The 23,247-nt window shown below is 40.8% G+C and overlaps 1 long non-coding RNA gene across 1 annotated transcript; it reads right to left on the reverse strand.

Moving 5' to 3' along the window:
* Positions 1-357: 357 nt before the first annotated feature.
* On the reverse strand, positions 358-23,096 carry LOC112979789 (uncharacterized). Its single transcript, XR_003258269.2, has 4 exons — positions 22,672-23,096; positions 15,891-15,992; positions 12,016-12,148; positions 358-1,149 (listed from the first exon to the last, which is right to left on the reverse strand). It is a non-coding gene; the product is annotated as an uncharacterized LOC112979789 (long non-coding RNA).
* Between the last annotated feature and the right edge of the window lie 151 nt (positions 23,097-23,247).

A 23,247-nucleotide genomic window follows, 5' to 3' on the forward strand; every position in this document is an offset into this window, starting at 1 on the left:
GAAGATGAAGTCTTAATTATCCATCTCTCCTTTAAGCATCAAACCCACTTTCAATGAAAATACAAGCATTCACCGGCTGATAGATTGACTGCTGCCTATTAGCACATCTTTTTCTGTAGATGAGAGAGAGGGACTTCCAATCACATTTCTTGTTTGCTAAAGATAGTATTAATTTCACCTGACTTTACCTATCTAGAAGTTGATCTCAGGTAGTTGCTGAAACTCCTGCGCAGTCACTGGCACCCCCACTACACAGCTCCACACATCAGATTTAACCACCTCTCCCCGTACACGAGAGGGGGAGCCTAGGCACGTAGCCTGAACTAGGCACCAACCATTTAAACAGCTAAGACTAAGAAAGGGGTAAATGGCTGATTTATTAAATCACTAAAGTAAACACAAAAATAGAGGAGGATCATCCTTTAACATTTTAATTTGAAGTCCAGGCAAATCTTATTACAGAATATATTTTTCTCATTTTTAAATATAACCATTAAATGTGTACTAAATAGTTCAAAGCTACAGAAGGCTAGATTTTCAAAGACACTTAGGCAACTAAGAATTCCAATGCCTTAGCATTTCAACATCCCATAGGTAACTACTCATGTTTAAAACCTTGCTCCGACCACTTCTAGGATGAGATTCGCTCATTTTCTGTTTAATGGAAGTTGAGAGAAAGCGCAAGCGCAGAATTTGGCACACTCTAGATTGGGATTCTTTGAAAGTAAGTTATATGACAAGCTCTTCTACTTGTAACACCCACTTCTCAGTTTAATATCGATAAACACAAAGATTTTTAGGAGAGGCCAAAACAAAGTCCACTGAAATTAATAGGAGCCTTTTAGTTGATTTCTGTGGAATCTGGATAAGTCCTAGGAGCACAAAATCATTGCAAAACTTACATATATATTTATTCCAGTTAAATGGAGATTTTGACACTGGAACAATCTGTTCAAACAGAGCTGACAAAAACAAATGGATTTTTCTAATAGATACTTCTATTTTAGAAAGCCTCTTATCTTCTTTGCTCCTTGCACTTGATCCTGTACTGAAATCCTGGATTGGATTTGTGGCATCACATTTATTTCTCTGGCAACTGATTTTGGGGTCACAGGCACAAGAACTATGACTTCACGGCAGAAGATGAGTCTGAAATAAAAGGGAAAGAATCCTTTTTAAGTAAATCAAAAATATCTTTCAATAGTGAAGGCAATGTTGAAAATAAAAAGTCTAATACATAATTTGTACGTTAAGGGTTTAGTGTCAAGGCAACTTTTTTGTTCTAGGAAGCCCAGGAATGGGCGTGCTGTACCAGACCAAAGGTTTATGAACACAACATTGCTCCTCTGACAGTGACCAGGATTTCATTCTTACTGAAAGAGTTCAAGGCTAGAAAAGGCAACGATAGTACATTTCCCTGGCTGTTAAATGCTCCAAGTCCTGCCAATCAGCACTTTCCCCTCACAGTATATATTTTTTATACTAATTTCAAAAAATGCCAGAAGCTGTGCTATTTACGTAGTAAAGATCCTCGTAGTCAAAACACTTGATGTTCAGGTAAAAAATAATAATCTCTCTAGAACAATAATGAGGCCACAGCAATCAGCTTCTTACACCACTAAATCAAATGCAGGTCTCTGCATCAGAGTGTGCGCATATGTGCAAGAACACATATTCTTCTGAATCGGCGACGACGCATGTGACGATTTCCCGTTGTGCAAAGACTTCGCAGAGAGCCTGGCTCTGAGAAAGGAAAGCTCAAGTGCCAGTACAAACCAGAGCAGTGATGTGGAGAAATCTTAGTCCTATCACTAGATTTGAATCTTTAGGGTATAAAGCAGCGCAGCCATCTCCATTTTTCCAGTCCCACCCTAACCATTGAGCTGCCTGAGGAACGCACTAATGCTCTGAATCTATTTCATTTTGAGCAACATATTTTTATAGTGGAAGCCTCTTCAGAAGGTAACATAATGCCCACCCATGAACCTCAGTTGCAGGTAAGAGGAAGCAATAACAGCATTATTTCAGACAACGCTGCAAGTTGAGATTGGCTATTAGACTCCAGTCCAACACTTAACCATGTGCTTAATTCAGTCCTGGCCAGGTAGAGTGCTTGTGTAACACTAAACAGCGTGCTGCCCTTCCCGTGAGCGCCTCCCTTCAGGTCACCCTCCCCCCGACCCGGACCGCTGTGCAGGTCCCACTCAGTTCATAGCTTTCACTTCTCCCCTGCCCCTTTAAGCAGTCATCTCTCATCCCAGCCCAAACAGCGCTTCACCCTCAACTTTATTTTAAAAAAGAAACAAAACCAAAAAACCACACGCTCCCTTGGACAACTAACACAATATTGCAACGGGCCCAGTGCACGTTACCTGCCCAGGTGCATCTGTGCCCACCACCCACCTCTCCTGCCGCATGCCAAGAGGGCATGGGTGCAAGCAGCTGCCCGGACGCAGCTGGGCTCTGCAGCAAGCATGGAGACATGGGGAGGGGGCTGGTGAGCTGCAGTGCTCAGGGAGGAGCCCCACGACAGGCGGCTACCACAGATCTGCTGGCATGGGGTATCCTTTGAAATGATGCCCCCTCAGCAAGATCTTTCCATGATCAAAAAGCATCTGAGAAGTATTCTCACAAGGGAACAAAGTGGGAGAGTAGGGCCTTCAGGGCATGGTGCCTTCAAAGAAATCATAGAGCAGCCCAGCAGCTTGCAACCTTTCTAGGGAAGGGAAGGCTTCTTTAACAGTGTCATGACATGCACACCTTTCCCCTCCTGTCAGCTATGTTTATGGTGGCGTTAGATAAATGGAGAGTATATCTGAGATGTAACGCTTTAGTGATTATTTCTTTGAGCAGTTTTGATAGAGCAGTAGAATTTTTTTCTCTCTTTCCTATTTCATCCTTGCATTAAATGCATTAAGAGAATTTCATTGCAATATTCAATCAAAAAAAAGAGTGTGCCTCTGTTGACTTCAGGAGTAACATGCTGGCTTAAATTTCTGGCCACAAGCTTCAAGTGATTTAGTTTAGTGCACAGAAACTGTCTTCAAAAGATTTCCCCCCCCCCCCCCCCCCTTGAGAATTGTCCTCAGTACCATGAGTGCACAGCAGCTGTACCAGTCATTTGGTCCACTAATTAAGAGAACGGGAATGATCAGCTTTAAAGCTCTAATCCCTACCTCTAAAAGAACCTGAATAAGTTCTTAACACACAAAGTACAGCCAGCGACTTTGCATACAGACATGCCATCGTGGTATAACCCAAAGCACTGGTACACTTCTTTGACTGGGAAGACAGTCGTTAATGACTTGATCCTGTCCAGTTTGGGTTAAAAGGAAACTTTCTTTTGGCATGAATAGAAGCAAGATCAAGCCCTTAAACTTGTGTTTTCCCTAGAGAAGCAGGATATGCTGATGTGAGAGATTGCTCCAGCAAGCAGAAAAATGAGCTGGAACTTCTCCTAGTTTTGCGTTGTCCTTTGCATTTTTCATACTCTGTATTGACAGTTTCTAGACGTGCAGCATTCTGTGGCTGGTGATCCTTCCTACGCCTATGTACTTTGCTGTCTACAGCCCTATTAACCTCAGATTTATTAGCTAGTTTGTCAGCCACTTACACTGCCAACTTCCCAAGAGGCAGACACATCCCTATGTGAAGATGCACCAAAAAGACAGCAATGGAAAAAAGTACAATCCATCTCACCCCATTCAACTTTAAGAATACGCACATTTTACATCTATTCAACCAAGCGCAAACACAGTTTTTAATTCAAGCTTAAAACATAGGTAGCAAAGTCTAGCATTCATTTTACCTTCAGAAACTACTCTTTTCTTTCCATTTTATATTGTTTGGGGAGGGAGAAGAAATACATTGACTTATAGAAAAAGACCCTAGTGGATCTTGGGTAAGAAAGTAAGGTAACAATAATAAGAGAGACTTATTGTTCTGTGTGATCGGAGGGAAGCTATAAAATATCTCAAAGGACTATTCATTTGATCTCTTGCTTAAGAGTCCATTACAACCACATGCTAAAATGTAAACAGTGGGCACAGTATATGGCATGTGGATGCAGACTGGCTTCATCACCTACCTGAGGAGCGGCTGTGCCCCATGACCGCATCCGCATTCTTGAACACCACATGGAAAATTTGGCCTTAAGTGTCAACTTGAGATTGGAAATCAGAACAGCAAGAGTAAAGCAAGTGAATCTATGAAATATTTAGACAGGTGCAAACATGGAAGCAGGCTTTTTGGCTCACATACAAAACAAGCAGTGAAACTTTTCTGAGAGATAATGAACATGCTATAGATTTTCTCTGTGTAAATCAAACATTTATTTTTCAGGCATGTTTCTGTAGTTAGGATATATTTGAAGAATAATCACCATTCTCAAAGGCCTTCAAAACATATTCATCTTCTTCCTGCATGATTTGCTCTGGGGCTAGCTCACCAGGCAACACAATAAAACATTAGTTGACTCAAAGCTGCTGAACCTATTTTAAACAAAACTTTTTCTTTTGTTTTCCCCAGTTTAAGTCTTTGACATTTGAAAGAGTAGGGAAGTGGTTTTATATTATCTTGTGAAAAAATTATGAGAATGCATGTAAAACTATGTGAAACTATGGGGGAACAGGGAAGCTGCATGGGGAAGGATATACCCAGGCATTTCAGAAACTAAAGTGTTGAGCATCCAGCCGTCCTACGTTTTATCTATCTATGCTGTCAAGAAGTCAAAGGTATTCATTGCATTGAACTTAAGATACACTTGGGACAAACAAAACCTTTCAAATAATTTGCACTAAGTTTAAATAAAGAAAGAGAGTCAGAGAAAGGCTTAAGTAGCACAATACAAAAAGCACGCACAAAAGCTTAGCAAAAATAAAATACATGATGGGCTACTAAAGTAGTCCATTTTACTAACTGAAAAAGTCTCTTATTTATTGAAAAAAATGAAAGGAATAAGAAAGGGAAAGTGAGAAATATTTAAAGTTTGACAGTAGTTTACAATGACTGCAGTTTGATTCTAATGGATCTTCTCATACATTTTTTTAGCTCACAGTTCTTCAGAAAACATGGGAAAGCAAATTGCAAACATCCTTCTACAAAGAAATTTTTTTTTATTATTATTTCCATGTGAAGGTGTTGAATTCACCAAGTCGCCTAAACTGCAGAAAGGTGCAAGCCTCTGCGGGTATGTTTGTAGAGGCAGGTGTCCCAACCACTCCTTTGCACCTTCGGGTTGTATGATACCTACTGATGACATAGCGTGCACAAAAAACAGTCCTCAGAAGGAGTTAGTACAGACCACCTGGCTTAGCGTGCGTTAACATGCCTCTATAGAGACTGCTTAAAGCAGTAATTTGGAGGACTGTATCAGTTCCTGAGCATGCTCATTTACACTGTGTCATGGTGCTTGAGACAGCTCCCTGTGGGAGCCAAAGAGGCCTAGTCTTCACCAGCTTTATCGAAAGGGTAACTTGATTTCTGCACCTAACCAGATCCCACACACACTTAAGCTGGGTCATATTTCCAAGTCAAACTGCTCAGCCCATGGTGAAGCAGGATGGAAGCTACTGACATGCTGAAGTGGGAACTCATTACTGCTAACATGCTGCTCCAGTCTGCCCACCTCCCCTCCGGGCTATGCTAACAAACTCACTGGGTAATTTCAGCTAATGCTACAGTAAATGTGAGCCGTAAGGTGGGTCTGCTACAAGTGCAGTCCTGGAACAGGAGACTTTGGCTCCACACCACAAACTGTGCCACACCAGAAACTGCAAAGCTGCTAGTTTGGGTTGAAGTTACTGTTGTATGAGAGGAGCTTTGTAAGCGGTTTTGTTGCAAAGGCTGTGAAGAAGGGACCAGCTGGGTAAGTTTTTCTGACTGTGGAGAATAAAGGTGAAATATTCATTTCTGAGACCACCTCCAGAAACTTGAAGGTGACCTCCGGATGAAAGACTGGAGAACCGTATCTATGAATGTATTTATAAGTAAGGTTTCATGAAGCTTTAAAGATAGAAAATCCATGCTGGAAAACACTAATAACACAGTTTCACAAAATAGCTGCTTAAAAAGAGGCAACGTGAGTGTTCGTTCCAAGGAGAATGTGTGCATAGATATTTTAAAGTACTAATTCTTAAAAGTTACATAGCCCTCTCCCTTTGGGTACAAGAGAGAAGGTTTTTAAAAGCCTTCAAATACCAACATCTGGCCAGTGCTTTTCCCAAGAAGTAGATTAATGTGCAGGCAAAAGGTAAGTCAGTGGGAGTTCTTTGTTGCAGCGTAGCGTATCCACCCTTTCCTTTTCACTTGTCTTACCTATTCTACGCAGGAACTTTTTTTGAATGTAATAGCAGTAAATGTAGTTATTTTGACTTGTGCTGTCCATTTATGAGCCCTATTGTAAGATTTTACCACACTGATTGCTAGATAATGAGGCTGTAGTCTAAAAGCATTCTTCACTTCAAAAAAAAAAAAAAAAAAAAAAACACACATTGTTAATGCTACATGTTATTTTCATGGTCAGTGTCAATTACTATGTGAATATATTTTGCCTAAATAAACAAACGTACGAATCTTGGTTTTAGCAATGTATTTCTAAGCACTTTCTATATTTGACATTTGCAGCTATATACTTACAACTGCTTACTCTTCAATATTGGGTTTATTGACGGAATTGCCATTCATTTTGTGGAGATAAAAGAAATGCAGCTTAGTCTGTTTGTTTATTAACATGTGGCCAAATAAAAATTTCATTTCATTTAAAAATGCTCAGATATCACTTTCCTCATCTTTGCTTCATATGTACACTGTTGAAATTTTTTTTTTTTTTTTAAGAAATATAATGCATTCACCTGCTGTTTAGTAGAAGCACTTCTATTAACTTAACGGCTTCTAGAATGTCCTTTGCTAATAGCTATTCACTTATTTACACACTGTTTGCATATGTGTGTATACTGCAATATTAGCTTCAAAAAGTGCACCTCAATAACAGATTAACTGAAGAAAAAAGTGAAACAAGGAACTCAGGGACGTTATTGAAATGTAAAATATAGATCTTTACCCTAACCAAACCATCAGGATGTGTAACTCAAAACCCATCACAATCTTTTTAATCGTTTCAAGTAATAAAATGGCTAAATAGGCTTTGTCCCCCTCTAGTGATTGAGAGGATCACTAGATCCTCTCATTGCTAGTAGATAGTCTCTTATTGCTGCTAGATAACAAAGCAGCCTGAAGTCTAGATTACATGGATTATATCCACTGATGGCCTGTGGTGAAGAAATCATTAAAAATTATGCTTTTCAAGTGTTACAAGAGAACTTTCCTTAAAGTGAAAGTATCACATTGGCAAAGCTTTCCCAGTTGAGAGATGGTCAAGGATTTTCCTGGATTTTTTTTTTTTTTTTTTAATACTTTCTTCCGATTACATTTTCCTCTCTCAACAACACAGGGAATAGAAAATGGATAAAATAGACAACTTATTGTGTTTTTCCCCCGCCAGCTACTAATGGCCCTCTACTAAACCATTAATAATTGTGATAATTATCCATTTTTTTCCCCTCTAGGAATCATGGCAACAATATGAATTGAATGTTGATAGTGCCAGTGACCTTGCAAACAAGCGCAGGGAGGGTTTGCATGCTTATAGGATGCTATGAAGATTATATACAGGTAAAAATTACCAGAGGGAGTATCATTATGGATACAGAGAAAGATGGGGATGAATACGGTTAGATGAAAGCAGAGAGGTAGAGAGGAGCAGAGTCAAAGATTCTCAAAGCTAGAGGTGAAAGCTGTAACCTGATACTGCAAACAGAAAAAGTTTCAAACCAGGAAATGATTTGGCATCTGTATATTTATACAGTGGTAAGATTTTATGTACTTAAAGATGATCGGAGGAAGTCACATTACAGAAGTGAAGACAAGTGATAAAGGCCCGACTAAGTCTGTCTGAAATACCAAAATTTTTAGTTCCCATCAATGGTCTGGTGGAAGAGTCTGCAATGACAGCAGGAAATAGAGGAACAAACTTCCAGGACTGACTGGTATATTAACAGGGGGCAGTAGTATGAAAGTGTTGCTATCATCAAGAGTCTTGTGGAGCTTATTGAATTTCAGTAGACAATGAGAAATTCAGAATTAGATGTCATTACAGGATAAGATGCCACATATGCTAGGAGGAGACAAGTGAGTGCAGAAAGCTTAGTTAACAGGGAGTGAGCACAGAACTGATGTTTAAAGCCATATGAAATACATTTGCTCAGTAGTAAGACGTTAAAAGAGCAGGGTCATGAACACAGCCCTGTGGACAGTACATAGGGACTGGAAAAAAAAAAAAAAAAAGAGAAGAACAACTCACTGAAGGCTGTCCTTTTTCTCTAAGTCAAATCACAAAATACCTGGAGCAAGAACCATGACTTGCTGATTCTGTCCAAATACATAACCACCAGTGACACCACTTCCTTCCTGTGTGGAGAAAGAGGCAGGGATCTGCACCATGTCAAATGCACTAGTGTCCTCTCCAGCACAGAAGCACCAGTCAATATTTAAAGGACTGTGATACTATGAAACCATGGAGGACTTCCTGTGACTTAAAGACTTATCTGAAAATCACCCTGCAAGTTCAAATCATGATGTAACCACACTGGAAATCTTTGTTTCTTGGTTTGGTCGCTCCAAGGAATCACAGCAGAGTGTTCCTTTGACCAGGGTCTTCAGATGCCATGAGCTAGAGAAGGGGCAGGCAAAACTGGTAGTTCATGGCACATAAGAAGCACATGACGTAGTACCTTCTGAAGCTTGCTTACTTCCACAGAAAAGTATTCTCCTCTTCCCAGCACGATTTAGAAATAAAAGGCAAGCCCCATCAGTCATTTCCTTCAGCTGAGCAGTAATTACCATTTCCCAAGCAAACACCCCACAGGAGGATTGGGGGCACGTGGGATGCACCAAGCTGCGTAACCAAGAGGAGCACCTGAGCTCAGGAAAGCTGTCCATGACATGATAGTCTTGTGCACTAACAAATTCAGCATCAAGAGGTACTCTCAGAAAAGCAAGCTGCCATGAGCTACTAACTTCAAAGGGGGCTCTAGAGTATAATAGGCTAAATCATACCAAGTAAGAATTGTTCTAATGCTAACATTACTTCAAGTTCAGAGGGATGAAGCTACAACCAAAACTGAGTTAGAAATTGATCATGCTGTTTATTTGTGCACCCATAATATTAGCTGTTGTATATTGCTATAAAAGTTATTTCTTACCTGCTTTCTGATGATCAGTTTAACTACAGTGAATGAGAAAAATGATTGTCAACCCCCAAGCCTTTGAAAATGAAATGCAATAGTTATTTAAGTTAGCATAAATCCCTTGTGATCCATCCACGATTTATTAGAAGTTTGGCAATGAGTATTGCACATTTCCTTCCCCCATTTGCTATCTTCTGCCAGCTCTGTAAGGACTCAATAAAAAAGCCATCCATCCTCTTTTGTCAACCAATAGTTCTCTAGTCTCAAGCTAAAAATGAACAGCACAATAAATTAAATGTTTGACAGGGAAGATGTATGGGTTTGCAGCAGTGTTTGATCTATGCTTTAAAGGAGAAAACACTGAAACATATAGCTCTAGTTTAGGTATTGATTACTGGAAAAAAGTTTTTAAATAAAAATTATACAACATATCTCTTTTCACCCAACCTTGGAAATTATTCTAATTCACAATCAAAAGAAACAGTAAGAAAGTAAAATGAAGTCATCAAAAAATAATGGAAGCAAACTCAATTTAGTACTTCAAACACAAAGGCAGTTCTTCATGATTAAAAGAAAGGATATTGATAACTGAAGTTAAAAAGAAGTTTCTGGAAAATGTGGAGCAAAGGATAGAATTTCTCTTATCTAGCTGTCTAAAAGCACTAAATTAAATGAGGATCAATGGAGAAAAATAGTTTCCTCCAGAGATGACTTACCTCTATCTCTGCTAGAAACACAGGTCAAACTGTCCTGCTGAGCTGCTTATCTCTGGCAACTAATTTTGAGCCTAAGCTACATGACTGGTTCAGATGTGATGTCTAATGTTTAGGCAGCTAAATTTAGGTGAGATGAATCATACAAAACAGCCTTTCTAGCTGCCATTAAAATCAACAGGAAGACAAGTTTTATTTCAGTGGTGCCCTGCAAATGGCAAGACCGGCCATCATAATTCAAACATTCACACGACCCTCATGCTACAACATGGATGACCAAAAACTAAGTACTGAGCAGTCTGAAACATTCAAGGCTGCCTCTAACCCAGATTAAGCACAGCTTTATGTATTTATCATCTGGGATAAACAGCAGCCCATGAGACCACTGACATGGGCAATCTGACCGGGTTGTTAGAATGGTTTTCAGGTAAGAAAAGCCAAGAAACTGTGTTTCACCATTAAAAATCAGTAGAGCTGTAGAACCCCACCTGCATTCAGAGACACCTACATCCCCAGCAGACATATGGAGCTGCCGAGTGTTGCAGCACAACTCTGCAAATAAGAAACATCAATATATACAATGGTTAAGAGAGAGGTGTCAATAGATGGCACTCAAGAATGAGCTATAGTTTCATGAAATCAGAAAAATGTGTGCATTGCAGTACTCTGTCAGCCTTTAGGTGGACTTTAGCACTACCAAAAAATATCCAACTCTGTTTTAGTGTCCTAGGTTAGGCAGACTCCAGACTGAGTGTAACGTCCTTGTCAGTGAGCATCAGCAAGCCCAAATAAACCCAAGACCACATCTGCACAAAACATGACTACCCCCCACCCCACCCCCAACAGGGCAGTGCAGGGATGTCTTCTGTAGATAAGGCTGTTTTGAAACATATTCTGTTCTCTCCATGTCCATTTTTTCTTGACATACAAACTTTCAGCATCCAGTGCTGTGTGAAATAACGGCAATTTTCCTTCAAGCACCTATTAACAGTGATGAGCTGACAAATGGGAAGCACATGATCAGCCCACTCAACTTTCTACATACCTGCCAAAACAATGATGCTACAGAATAAAACCTGCCCTCATCTTTCTTTATTTTGGGGGGAAGCTAGTGTGAAAACTTTTAAAACATCTGTAAAGTAATAGGAGAATTAGTAGCAAATGATTTGTGAGATGTCAGCCTGACATTTGTTTCAGATAGTACCTCAATAATGAAGTTTACAGGGAAGTAGATGTTTACTGCTATTTAAAGTTTATGCAAAACATTTTTTAAAAACTTCCCTCCACCAGTAAGTCACTAATCTGTCTGTGGGAGGTAATTTTAGAGTACTTCCCACACAGACACAAAGATTATAGGCCCATCTCTCTACTGGAAACTTTAGTCTCCCCTTTCTTTAGCAAGGTCTTCTTGCTCAGTAATCCAATGTTTTAAAAACAGCTTTTTAACTAATTTAGTTATCAGATTGGAAGGAGTAGTAGAGAAAGAAAATATCTTAGCCCAAGTTATCTTCTCTACCAGTCACACTGTGAAGAGGAGCCATTTTCACGCTCTTAGTGGGTTCTCTCTGAAAAAGAGAAACTCCCTCCTTATACCAAGAAAAACACTGAACTGAAGCAGAGCAAGAAAGCATGCCCAAGTGCGTTGGGTCAGGATAACGCCAACCGCATGTTTTGCACAGTATGTATAACTGTGTCACTGATTGTAAAACAAATTCAGATCCTGCAATAGAATTTAATGCCCAAGGGACACTGCTGTAAGTGATGAAGGAATTAAAAAGTCACTTAGGGAAGGGAGAATCATTCTTCTAGTTTTTTCTTTTTTTTCTTCTTCTTTCTTTCTTTCAACATAATGCCCAGTCCATTGGCAAACATATAAACCTACCCACACTAGGGTTTTGTACCAGCCTTTAGGCCTAAAGTTATGGTTTCGTTGGGACCCCTCTCAAGTGCAATGAACTCCTTTTACATTCAGGAACTCAGTGTTCAAGCCTCTACCCAAACTCAGCCAGACTCGCGTTGCCCCGCAGCCCTTGCAGTGCCCCACACTGAGCACTCACCAGCCTGGCGTATTTGTAGTCCTGTGCCATGGCAAACAGCAGCTTTCCTAGGCTTGCTTCCACCTCCTCTTCCCATGAGAGACCGGACAAGTCTGCAGTCCTGCCTCTCTTGCTGGCCACTGTAGCGAACATCCTGTTCAGGTGAGATTTAGGCGAGACTGTCGGTTGGGTTACATGGGCTTAATGAGTTGTGTGTCCTTGACAAGCAAGGGAGTGCCATGCCAAATACAAATTAAAGTACGCTACCTTACAGCTCAGTGCAAGTCACACTATGGATATAATCATACCACCTTTGAACAGGTGAGATAGGTGCTATGTACAGTTTACACAGCACACCACAGCACTGTGTCCAAGTTAGATCTGTGTAGCTTGTGCCAGTGAAGCTGAACGCTCACCTGGGTATCCTGACACTGCACCTCAGACTGCAGTGTGGAAACCCTGATGTGTGCTCACATGTAGCCAGTCCCTGCATGGCATAAAGGTAGTATCAGTGTTTCCAGAAGAACTGAGCATTGCTAAAAGGATATCAGTTGACCAACAGGGAACTTCTCACATGTTACAATAGTAACCAAGACATTTTTTCCTATAGTAGAGCCTGGAAATCACAGTGTAAAAAATAAATAAATAAATAAATAAATAAAATCATGGTTTAGAAATTGAATCCTCAAAGACTGCTCCTTTGAAGAGAGCTCAGTAAATCTCTCTAAATTAGCTTCTGAATAGCTCTAAATTAACTTCTATTCAGGACTAGATGAAGGTAGGCTGGGTTCAAAGGTGCATTATGAGAGCACACTACCAAATGATCCTGCAATCATCCAAATAATCCCCACTTGGGATAGTCAGTGTGACTGAAAAATCTAACACAGACCCTTTCTCCACCACCGAAGCACTGTCAAGGTCTAGTCCCTGTGCTAAAGGCTGAAAACCTTTGTCACCAACACGCCACATCAGCTCCGGTGGACACATGCGTGGGGCATCCTCCACACCCTCCCTCCCACTGCTCCACAGAGACTTTCTCCAGTTTTTGCAGGGCCGTGGTTTTGACAGTGGTAGGTCACTGCGATGCATGCTACAATTTCAACCTCTTGGGAGGCGCTCAGGCAGATCAAGAGACACCAGTCAGGCTATGTTGCTGAGACCCTGATGCTTATCTATTGCTCGAGACATAGTGGGACTGTGCATCTTTGCACTGCAAGCAAATAAGTTTAAGAAAATGATTTCCCTAATAATAAGGTCAGTCAAACCTTAATTATTTCTTCCCCAAATCCACAGGATCAGTGCTAACTTTAAGCTAAAATAGTATCATCTAGATCTGAATTTTCTTTGATAATCAAGCTACTTTTACTCCAAAATATTTACACCATGTTCAGTTTGACAAGTTTAAGGCTACATCTTCCAACCCTCATACTGCAATAAGATGGAGGCATGATCTACTCTTCAAGAGACAGCTTTACATTCATTCACACATGGGCTTGCACTGCATAATCCAAGGGGGGATCCTAAAAGCACAAAATAAGAAAAGCCTCACAGGCACCCCAAGCCATTATGGGGATGGTAGATATAAGAATATGCTTAGGTTTGGAGAACAAATGCCTTCAGGAGTAAAGTCTGCAATCCAGCTCCCCAACAGGAGATATGTACAGGCTGAGGAATCCTCTTTAGGGAGATTCTCAGACACCAGTGGTTTCAAACCACAATTTTTGCATCAGTGCTAAAGGCATTGCCCCAGGAATTTTGTCGAGATATCCATACTGCTACTTCTTACTAACTGCCTGTTTTTGAGTGCTTATATTTTCCTCCACATCTATAAATAGTCATTAGATCTGGACCAGGCAGTCTTATCTGGAAGATCAGCATGCACGTAGAGCTAACCTGCCTGTCAATGGATAAGTTGCCCTCCTTATGAATCCTGTACCCCAGACAAGAGAGGGTGGGACTCTAAAACAAGAGTGGTACATACAAATATACGCATATAGCTTTGAGATGTAAGCAGAATGCATTATACATTTCTAGAAATCCTATTGCCAAGAAATCTCCAGTGCTAACAACGACACAAGCAGATGTTGTCAGGAAGACGCTAGGAGGTTGCCAATGCCATGCTGATGCAATAGCTCTGACACAGACACCAGGATGCTCAATCCATCCATCCCATGTGCTCCTGTACAGCCAGGGCAGCACCCCGCTACTCCTGGCCCACTCTCCAGACCCCCGCAGCAAGTGCGACATGCACGGCATGGTCCCAACAACGGGTCTGACCTACCGCCACACTCCTGCTGCAGTGGCCAAATGCAGAGCTGTCCAATGCAGGGCCGCAGGTGGCACCGATCACATGGTCACCATACCTTATTATACCTTCCACCCTTTCTTGACCCTCCCTTTTTGCCATCCTAGTCCTCCACAAAAGAAACGACCAGCTCTAATGGCTTTTCCCTCAAAAGGTCCCAGTTCTGGTATATCTGTGCCCCAATCTGGTATTGCTGATACTGTTTACCAGGTTTTCTCAGCCTTAGACAGTGTTATGATATGGTTACCTTAGTGTTGTTGTATTCCCCAAAAGTCTCCTTCCATTATTTCTGAAGTTTGTTCCCCCGCCCCAACATAACTACGCCTTTACCACCTTGTAAAAGCTGCTAATCCCTCACAGTTAAAGCAAATCTGTAACTTTTGTTAGTTTCTTACATTGCTATCTGTCACATCCAGCAGTTTCTCATGTTGCATCCAGTAGGTTTTTCACAACCAGGTATGTAATAGGAGAAACTAAATCCTCTATTACAGGTAGACAAAGAGTACAGCAGTTCCTTTTTCCAAGGTAGAAGTAAAATAAATAAATAAAAGGTTATCGTGAGAGAAACATCCTCTCAGTTATAGAGAAATGTATGGGAGGTAAGTCATCTCATGATGTCCTCTTACACATTCCCCAGCGGACCCAGCTTTCGGATCCCTGATCCCCCTTCCTTGCGCCCAATAAGTGAATTTATTATTCATAAGAGATGATACACATATTAAAAGACATCATAACTGTCAGCTCTTTGAAACAAGATTCTCTAATTGAAATGGCAATTTCAAGTATCTTGTCGTGTGACTAAGGTTTAATTTAAGGAAACACTGACTAAACTCTGCACTGCACGTTCACTTCTTCTGTATAAGGAATGAGCATCTGTACTGCACAACTTGCATTGTGAAGAGCTAACAATTGTGATTAATGACTGATATAAAAAAAATTTCAGCTTTAGAAAAGCATCAGGGAAATAGCTTACCCCCACAGAAAACTGCTTTGGCATAAAGAATATCCTGAGTTGCTAATATTTATATATTGCTGTGAAAGTTTAAAGTGCTAAATACTGTAGATGGTCAAAAAATGCAAAAGTGTTTTTGCAAATATGCACTGTAATTCAAATAAATTGTTTTATCAAGACAGCACTGGAATGAGATGATGGTTTTTACTGACTATATTTGCAAAGAATTGACTTCTGCTAATATCACATCATTTCTTGTCTTTTGACCATAACAAATAAATCCAGACACCCTTTGTCAAAGCCAGCATCTATACCATTTACATCTTTCTCTGGGTATAGACCATGGAGATGGTAGCAAGAGATGCATTTGTGGCAATATATGAAAAAGGATAGATGATGTAGAGTAAGGTCTAGTGGAATTCATATTTCAACAGCAGTTTAAAAAGAAAAAGGTGAGCACCCACACCTTATATACATACATACGTAATCAAATACTTGGGATGTTCAAACAAGCCACCAGATTGGACTTGCAGAGTCTATGCTCCCTCATTACAATGCTAAGAGTACATACAGGTGATATTCATTATCTTAATGTTTGGTCCTTGTTTTATTACTCTTACTTAAACATTACAGACAAACCTGTAAGCGCTCCTCTTCCACTGCTGTATTTTCCAGTCCTCTCCGATGACTTAGGGAATGATGAGTCAGTCTGAATTACTGAGTGTCTTAACTTAGTGGCATCTGTAGAGCAGAGAATTATAGCACCTTACGAAGTTGCACCTTAATACTCTTAACGAAGACTGAGATAAGAGATACTGCTAGGTTCTTATCACAAAGCACAACTGTGGTAGGACTGACCAGTGAATTTATGCTAATCACATTTAATCTTTCATCTTAAATAGGGCACATAATATATGTGAGCAGGAGAAGAGGACAAATAATCAAACGCTTTATAATAATTTGTCTTAAGCCCAGTTTCTATGTGATACCTCAGCCACCAGCAGCCCAAAGTTAATTTAAAAAACACTAGACATGCCATTATGTGACAAAAGAGAAACTCAGCAAGCTTTCAGCCTGAGAGACTAAGGAGGAAAAAGGTCTGCAGAATGTTATTTTCAATTAGCACCTATATGTTTCCACAGCCTATGACCTGCCTAAAATTAATGACAACTTTTCTCTGTACCGTGCTGATTTACAGGAATTATTCTTGGCCATAAGGAATGATAGAATGAATAACTTCTCTCCTTTTACCTTGACATCAGCTGTAAATATCTCAAAGTAAAAATTCACCAAAAGAAAGCACTATGCACATGGAACTGGTGTTTCTTTCCTGCACACACGACGATTATCCAAGTCTCTGTGCATTTGTGCTACTTTTTGTTATGGGTTTTTGTTTTTAACAGTTCTTTCTATGAACCTGAGATCCATACCACTGCAGCTGATTATTCTTTTCAGATGGTTTCCTTCCCCACCATCCTGAGACTTAATTCTTGTTACAGTACTCTCCCTACCCTGAGGAGCACATTTCCTATTGACCAATACTCTGCTCAATTCTGATTATAATTGTAAAGGCACTGCACTGAGATTAAACCTCCTACTTCCACATCTCATGCACAGCAATCTGAGAGGGTTATTAAAATAGACTCCCTTCTGATCATCTCTGTAGACATTTTAATCTTACATTCAGTGTTTTTATATCCAAACCTTGCTCCTCACACACAGGGGGGAGGGAATTAATTGAATTGAGTGGGAGGTTGATTCGGTGGAGTCCATTGGAACTGAGCAAAAGTGTATCTCATCTATTGAAAAGCACTTACCCTGAATTCTAACAAAGTAAGCCCATTTTTAAACTGCTCAAAGGGAAGAGTGGGAATTGCTTGTGCTCTGTCTTTCCCCACCAGTGTTTCTATTATCATTTTTCTTAAAAACAAAACAGGCACCTGGGAAAGGTCAATACAACTGCAATGTATGAAGTACAGCAGGTTTTTTTCCTGTTAATGTTATTTCTAATATGGAAGCATGAAAGGCCACTCACAGGAGTCACATGACAAGAATGGATTATGGGGAAGAAAGTGAGGGAGACAGACCTGTATTATTTTGTCTCTCTAAAAATACTGCACAGTCCACTACGTGAAATCCAATGGCTTGGGTTCATTTGGTGATTTTCTCATCTCTTCTTACTGCTCATTCATTATACATAAAGGACACAGGAAGCAGATGTTAGTGCACAATGCAAACAGGAGCTTCATCATAGCAGAACTGTGAAACTTTTCATAAAACCTAACATGTCCCAGAACAGACTTGACAGGTTTTGACTTGGAAAAGAGGAGGATCGAGGACTAGGAGGATGTTGGGACTATATGAGGTGTGACGCTGCTGCGACATTTACTCTGATGATCCATCAGTATCTCTGCAGAGACCTGCTCATCTTGAATGAATCTGGATTTTTATGAGCAACTGAAATGATGCTGAATAGGTGCCCATGCAGAAAGTCATCAGGAAAAAGGCAGGCAAAGGGCAGGGAGAAGAGAGTGTGAATAACACTAATACTAAACATAAGGGCTATTCATGTGTCTGATCTCCAAGTTTTCAGGCAGGGTTCAGAAACAGAACTGTTAAATTCCAGCATCCTTCTATCTCTTTCAACTATCCAAAGCACATTTACAGTATTATAGTGATTTCATGCAATATGGATCCAGGAGGTTCAAAAACTCCTCCTCTTTCCTGGGCCATGTTAGGACTAAGCCCCTTATATCCAGCACTTAGCAGTAGTGCACTAACTGGGTGTCTAATATGCAAAGGGCAGGTTTTTATCTCTAACCCATGAATTCTCCCAAATGAGTTGTCCCTTTTAATGCACTACTGAATTTGGTGTCTCACTCAGCACTGTGAATCCCCCAAGAGTAGTGAAGCCTGGCACCTTGATTTTAGATATTGCACTCACTGTCACACATCACATGCCTGAGCCCAGGTCTGGAACCTCTCCCAATTCCTGCTCACTCTTGCTCAGTTCCTGGGACACGGCGGGGGGGAAATCAGACAGCATGCTTGTATCTGAAATGATAATCTTATTATTGCAACTAGTCATCTCAAAATCACTAACCCAGGCAGGACGTGACCAACTGAATGTTCCAAACCAACTGCAGTGTCCAAACCAACTAGTGTTTGAGGTATCACGCCTGAGCCATTTCTACTTGGCAAATACATTAGTGATGGTAGTAACACCACCATCACACCATCTTTCTGTACGGGTATCCTGTAGCATTTTCTGTTTAGTAAACTTCTGTGTTTACAGAATCTATAATAGCCACACTAGTGCCCTCAGCAGTGCTAATATTAGGGAAAGCAGTCAATGAAAGACAAGCTTTCTTTACTTTGAAATGCTCCTGAAAAGTGACTACAAGATTATGATTCCTGGAAAAAATATGCAGCTCTGGGTGACGCATAGATGGAAAAAATACACATTTGTAGCCAGATCAGGGATTCACTTGAACTGCAGATAGTTCCCCAAAATCCTGAAAAGAGGAAACTGTTTTAATGAAGGGAGCCCACAAACAAGAACAAGGAAGATCCATAGGACAAGGAGAGAATGTGCTGTGACATAAGTTGGATGAATGAAACTGTTTCCTTTCCTCCTTATATTGTGGGATGACAGGTAGCATCTACGGTCAAAGATCAGCTCCATATGGATACTGCAAATATGAACAAGGCCTTAAGTCATATTTCACTTCATTGTATGGAAAACTGTCAGTAGCTGCAGCATGCTCAAGGTGACAATACCATTGCTTAGACTCCCAAAAAGAAGATCAAACTAAAATCCCACCTAGTGATCAGCTTGATCAGGTCACTCCAGGATGTACTAAGTCCTCACAAGCATAAGCAGAGCAGTAGCGTGACTCACACATTTAAGCCATGCTTTTAAAGAGCAACTGGGCATGCAGAACCATCTGGATTCCACCAGGGTTTCTGATTTATAAGAGTCTTCGGCTTTGGAAATATATTTGGCATTTTCTCACAGCTTTTCTTGGTCTGGCATTTGTGTCCGCAAGATGCTGCGGAGCATACAACACGTCATGAAGTAATGAAGCTGGAGCCCTGGAACCGAGCACCACGAGGCTGTGCTGAGGCTCACCTCCACCCATGCCTCGCTGTTGTGCCCGAGGCACGTCCAGGCATCGGGTGACTTTCCAGCTCTAAGAATCTGGTTCCCCTCCTCTATCAGTCTCAGGGACTTGAAGTAGTCTAAAACAATATCACTTAGAAAAAAATAGTAGATGACAATTGCTGCAGACATCCTCTGCAATTTTTCTTGATCTCCAAATCTTGGCTGGGGTTGAAACTTAGTAACTGATTATGAGTATCTTATCCATTTTAAAGATGAAGTGAATTAATTTAAACTGTCTTAAGCCACTTTCATGGTTAGCTGAGATAACTTGTTTTACCTCACATTTGCACCAGAAGAGCAGGTGCATACCATCGGTTGCTGCAACTCAGCTAAAGGGCAGTGGTCATTGTAAAGAAGGGCCATAATTTTGTAAGATGCTCGAACTTGGTTGCTTGTAATCACCTGGCTACATCAGCAACTACAACAACCAGCACAGTGCAAAAAATACCAGTACTTTTCCGAAATGATATCAAATCATGAATTAGTAGATTGACCATTATTCAATAGCCATTTGCTCTGCACATAATTTGTGCATAACTTTTCTAAATAGTACACCCCCAATCCATAGTTTGGCTGCTAGTTTTTCTTCTAGACTGTTGTAACAGCAAGAATCCCAAGTGGAAGGAAAATTCAAGGGGAAAAAAAAATCACTGAAAAAGTTTGCCAGTTCTGCTACCTGCAGCACAGGCTTATTTTTATGTGGTATCTACTAAAAAGCTGAAAGTAATCTGGAGATTATGAACTAATTGCACATACAGAAAATATTCATCAAATGCAATTTATAATGTGGTGCATGAATCTTGAAAATGTTGCAAGCTTCAGGGAAACATTCAAGCTAGAAAGAACGTGCTAAGTAAAGCAAACAAATTCATGCAAGCTCCATGGGAAGAAGCAGTGTTCCACTTGCTGTGCTTGAATCTTGTACTGCCGAGCCCAGCTGCAGGAACAGGGGAAGGGAAAAATTAAAGTACTATTATAACAACAGAAACTGCCTTCCTGCATGGGGAAAGACTCCAGAACAGGTCGATGAGGATCAGAAGGGGAAAGAAAGGAACAGAAGCCTGTCTAGCACAAAAGAGTGGATGTAGCCTAAAAGAGCTTCCTAAGACAAGCATGTCACGGCAAGGACACTGGCAGTCCCCAGGTTAGATCAGTTATGAATGGTAGCTTCTAAAACATAGATGTAGCACATCCTTTTGGCTTCTACTGCTAAATAAAGTTTCAAAGAGGCCATGCACAAGACAGCAGCCTTCTTGAGGTGACCTGCTGCAGGCTGGGCCTTTGGTTTCCAAGACCCAGAGATCTCCGAGAGCAGCAAACCTTGACGTCTGTTATGTGTAAGCATGTTCTCTAGAGCTCCACATTTCCAAGGTTTTCATCAAGAAATGCAAATCCTTCATTTTTCTACAATCAATCTTTTTATACTTTTCCCATAGGTAGGGAAATCTCAAACAAATCTGGCAAGGATAAGCCGTTCGCTAGCTCCAGAGCTCCTGCACCACCAATTAAATACAAGACTGCAAAGAAACTCTGGGTACCTGCAATCCCACTGAGAAATCCTGAGAAGGCAGGCCATATTTTATGCTAGATTGCACTGGTTAGTTCAGGGGGGAGCAACATGAAATGCTGAGGTACAAAGACAAGTCCCTTCAGAAGAAACAAGTTCTCTCTAGCAATGGACAAGTAGTCAAAAATTATCCTATGACTTCAGGAATATTAAGAATTCTGGAGCAGCTTTCTTCTTTACATCAAACCTCCCCTCACTTTCATTCAACTACCATCCACCTCAGTATTTTTTAATTAATTGCTGCTACTAACTAGATTTGTCATTTGTAAATCTGATCAATACCAAATTAACCTCACCTTCAAGGTCATTAATGCTGTGCTGAATAAAAGTGAAAACCCTGGGAACCCCAAGTATCATGCACATTCTTTGTGCTTAACATGACACTGAATCATCTTCTCTTCTGTCAGTCAATCTTTTCTCATCATTAGCCCTTTTTTCAGTATATCAATACATTTTCTGTGATCACCCCCAAAAAAACAAACTAGCAATGCTGCCACATCCAATCTCTACCTAGCCTGAGAAACAGGCCCAGGCAGATGTTGGGGGGGAGGAGCAGAAAGTGGGAAGGGATCACAAAAACCCCCAAAACACTCACTTGGCTTTCCAGTAACAATGGAATACAGCTGAAGTGTTTTTGAAGCATTGCTAACACCCCTGTAACATTAAGCAAGCAAAATGTAAAGTCTTTTTTTATCCTAGATATACATCCATGCAAAGTACAACTCCAAATATTCTCTTCTCTCCCTCCCCCCCTTCTTGTGTTAAGGCTGTTCCTGTTACCTGGACTTCTCACTGCTAATTCTTGCAATATTTTTACATACATAGTGTTTCTTTCTCAAGTCTCTCTCAAAGCTCCCATCATACAACTTCTGAGGTATTTGTACATAAGGTCACCGGGGGCTGATATGCTGCACACAGGACTCGAAGGATAAGGATAGCACATGAGAAGCTGTCCTAGTTCAGCTGTAGATCTGTTAAGTCCCTCACAGTCAGCAATTATTCTGGCTGGGGAAGAGTTTTCTGAAACTTTACCCAACAGTTCCCAGTGTGTAACCACTGCAGGTGGCCAAAAACGCAATTTGGAAGCTGGAAATGTCAAGGCGCTGAGAATCTTCAGCAACTACAGAGAGCAATGGAGCAAAGCATGCAGGAATCGCTCACAGGGAAGGACGATGCAGAGGACAAGGACAATGCAAGACCTGTGGCATGCACTCCGAGTAAAGGGAAGGGAAGCAACACTGGGTAGAGAATAGGTTAGGAGAGTGGCTTTAAAGAACAGGAACGGAAGGTAAACAGGTCAGCATGCTATCAAGTTTCAGGGGCAGGTGTTGGGGTAGAGAGAGGAGAGAGGGAAAAAAAAGGACCCCACCACATTCCTGTTACTTAAGATTTGGTGCATTTAGCCTGAGCAGAAAAGTGGGAAAAGACAAGAGGAGGAGGAAGGAGGTGTGGAATTTCAGACAAGAGGTGGATGGGGTCCCATTGAGGAAGCAGCAGAAAAATGCAAGTACTTGGGATGAAGAGCGCACACATTTGGATGGTCTGTGCAAGGAATATACAATAGAATGAAGGCAGAGACTATATGTAAAATGAGTGGAGATGGCAGTAAAGCAATTCCTTGGTGCCTGCATTAACCACTTTGTACTTAAAACAAGTAGATATAGTGCCTCTAGGTACATCTACATTACCATTTTAGTTTGACTTGGAAGTTCACTTCTGAAGAGAATCAGCCAACGGTGACCATTTCCACGCTTTGGTTCAATTACGGAGCAGTCTCTGAGCACGTAAATAGGATTCCTTTTGGAGAAAACAAAAGCAGATGAGTTCCAGGAGTGTATTAGTCTATTTGTGACAGCACTAGTCTATTTAATCCATGTGACCAGACTCAAATTAGCCCGAAGTAACTCCATACATCAAAGTTTTCCTGAAAGAAACCACTAAAAGATATTTGAATAGGAAAGGAGACCAAAATTTCGCCACCCCCCCCCCCCCCGCCCAGACTAATCTTGGGGTTTGCATACACATGAAAGTTACCATTTAGTTGATCTTTATTTCTTTGAAGTGTACTTTATCAGCTTACAAAGATATTACATCAGGGATAAACTGCACCTTTCTCATGGGAATAAAGTTGAAGGAAAGGCAAGATAATACCCCCAAATCAAACCGCTTGGAAGCTGGGCAAGTACCATATGCTTGCCTTCTGTTTACCATTCACAAAGCATCCGTTTATGGATGCAACTAGAGACAGAAGCCTGTACTAAAGT

This window comes from Dromaius novaehollandiae, chromosome 8, assembly GCF_036370855.1.
Source record: "Dromaius novaehollandiae isolate bDroNov1 chromosome 8, bDroNov1.hap1, whole genome shotgun sequence".
Classification (NCBI taxonomy): Eukaryota; Metazoa; Chordata; class Aves; order Casuariiformes; family Dromaiidae; genus Dromaius; species Dromaius novaehollandiae.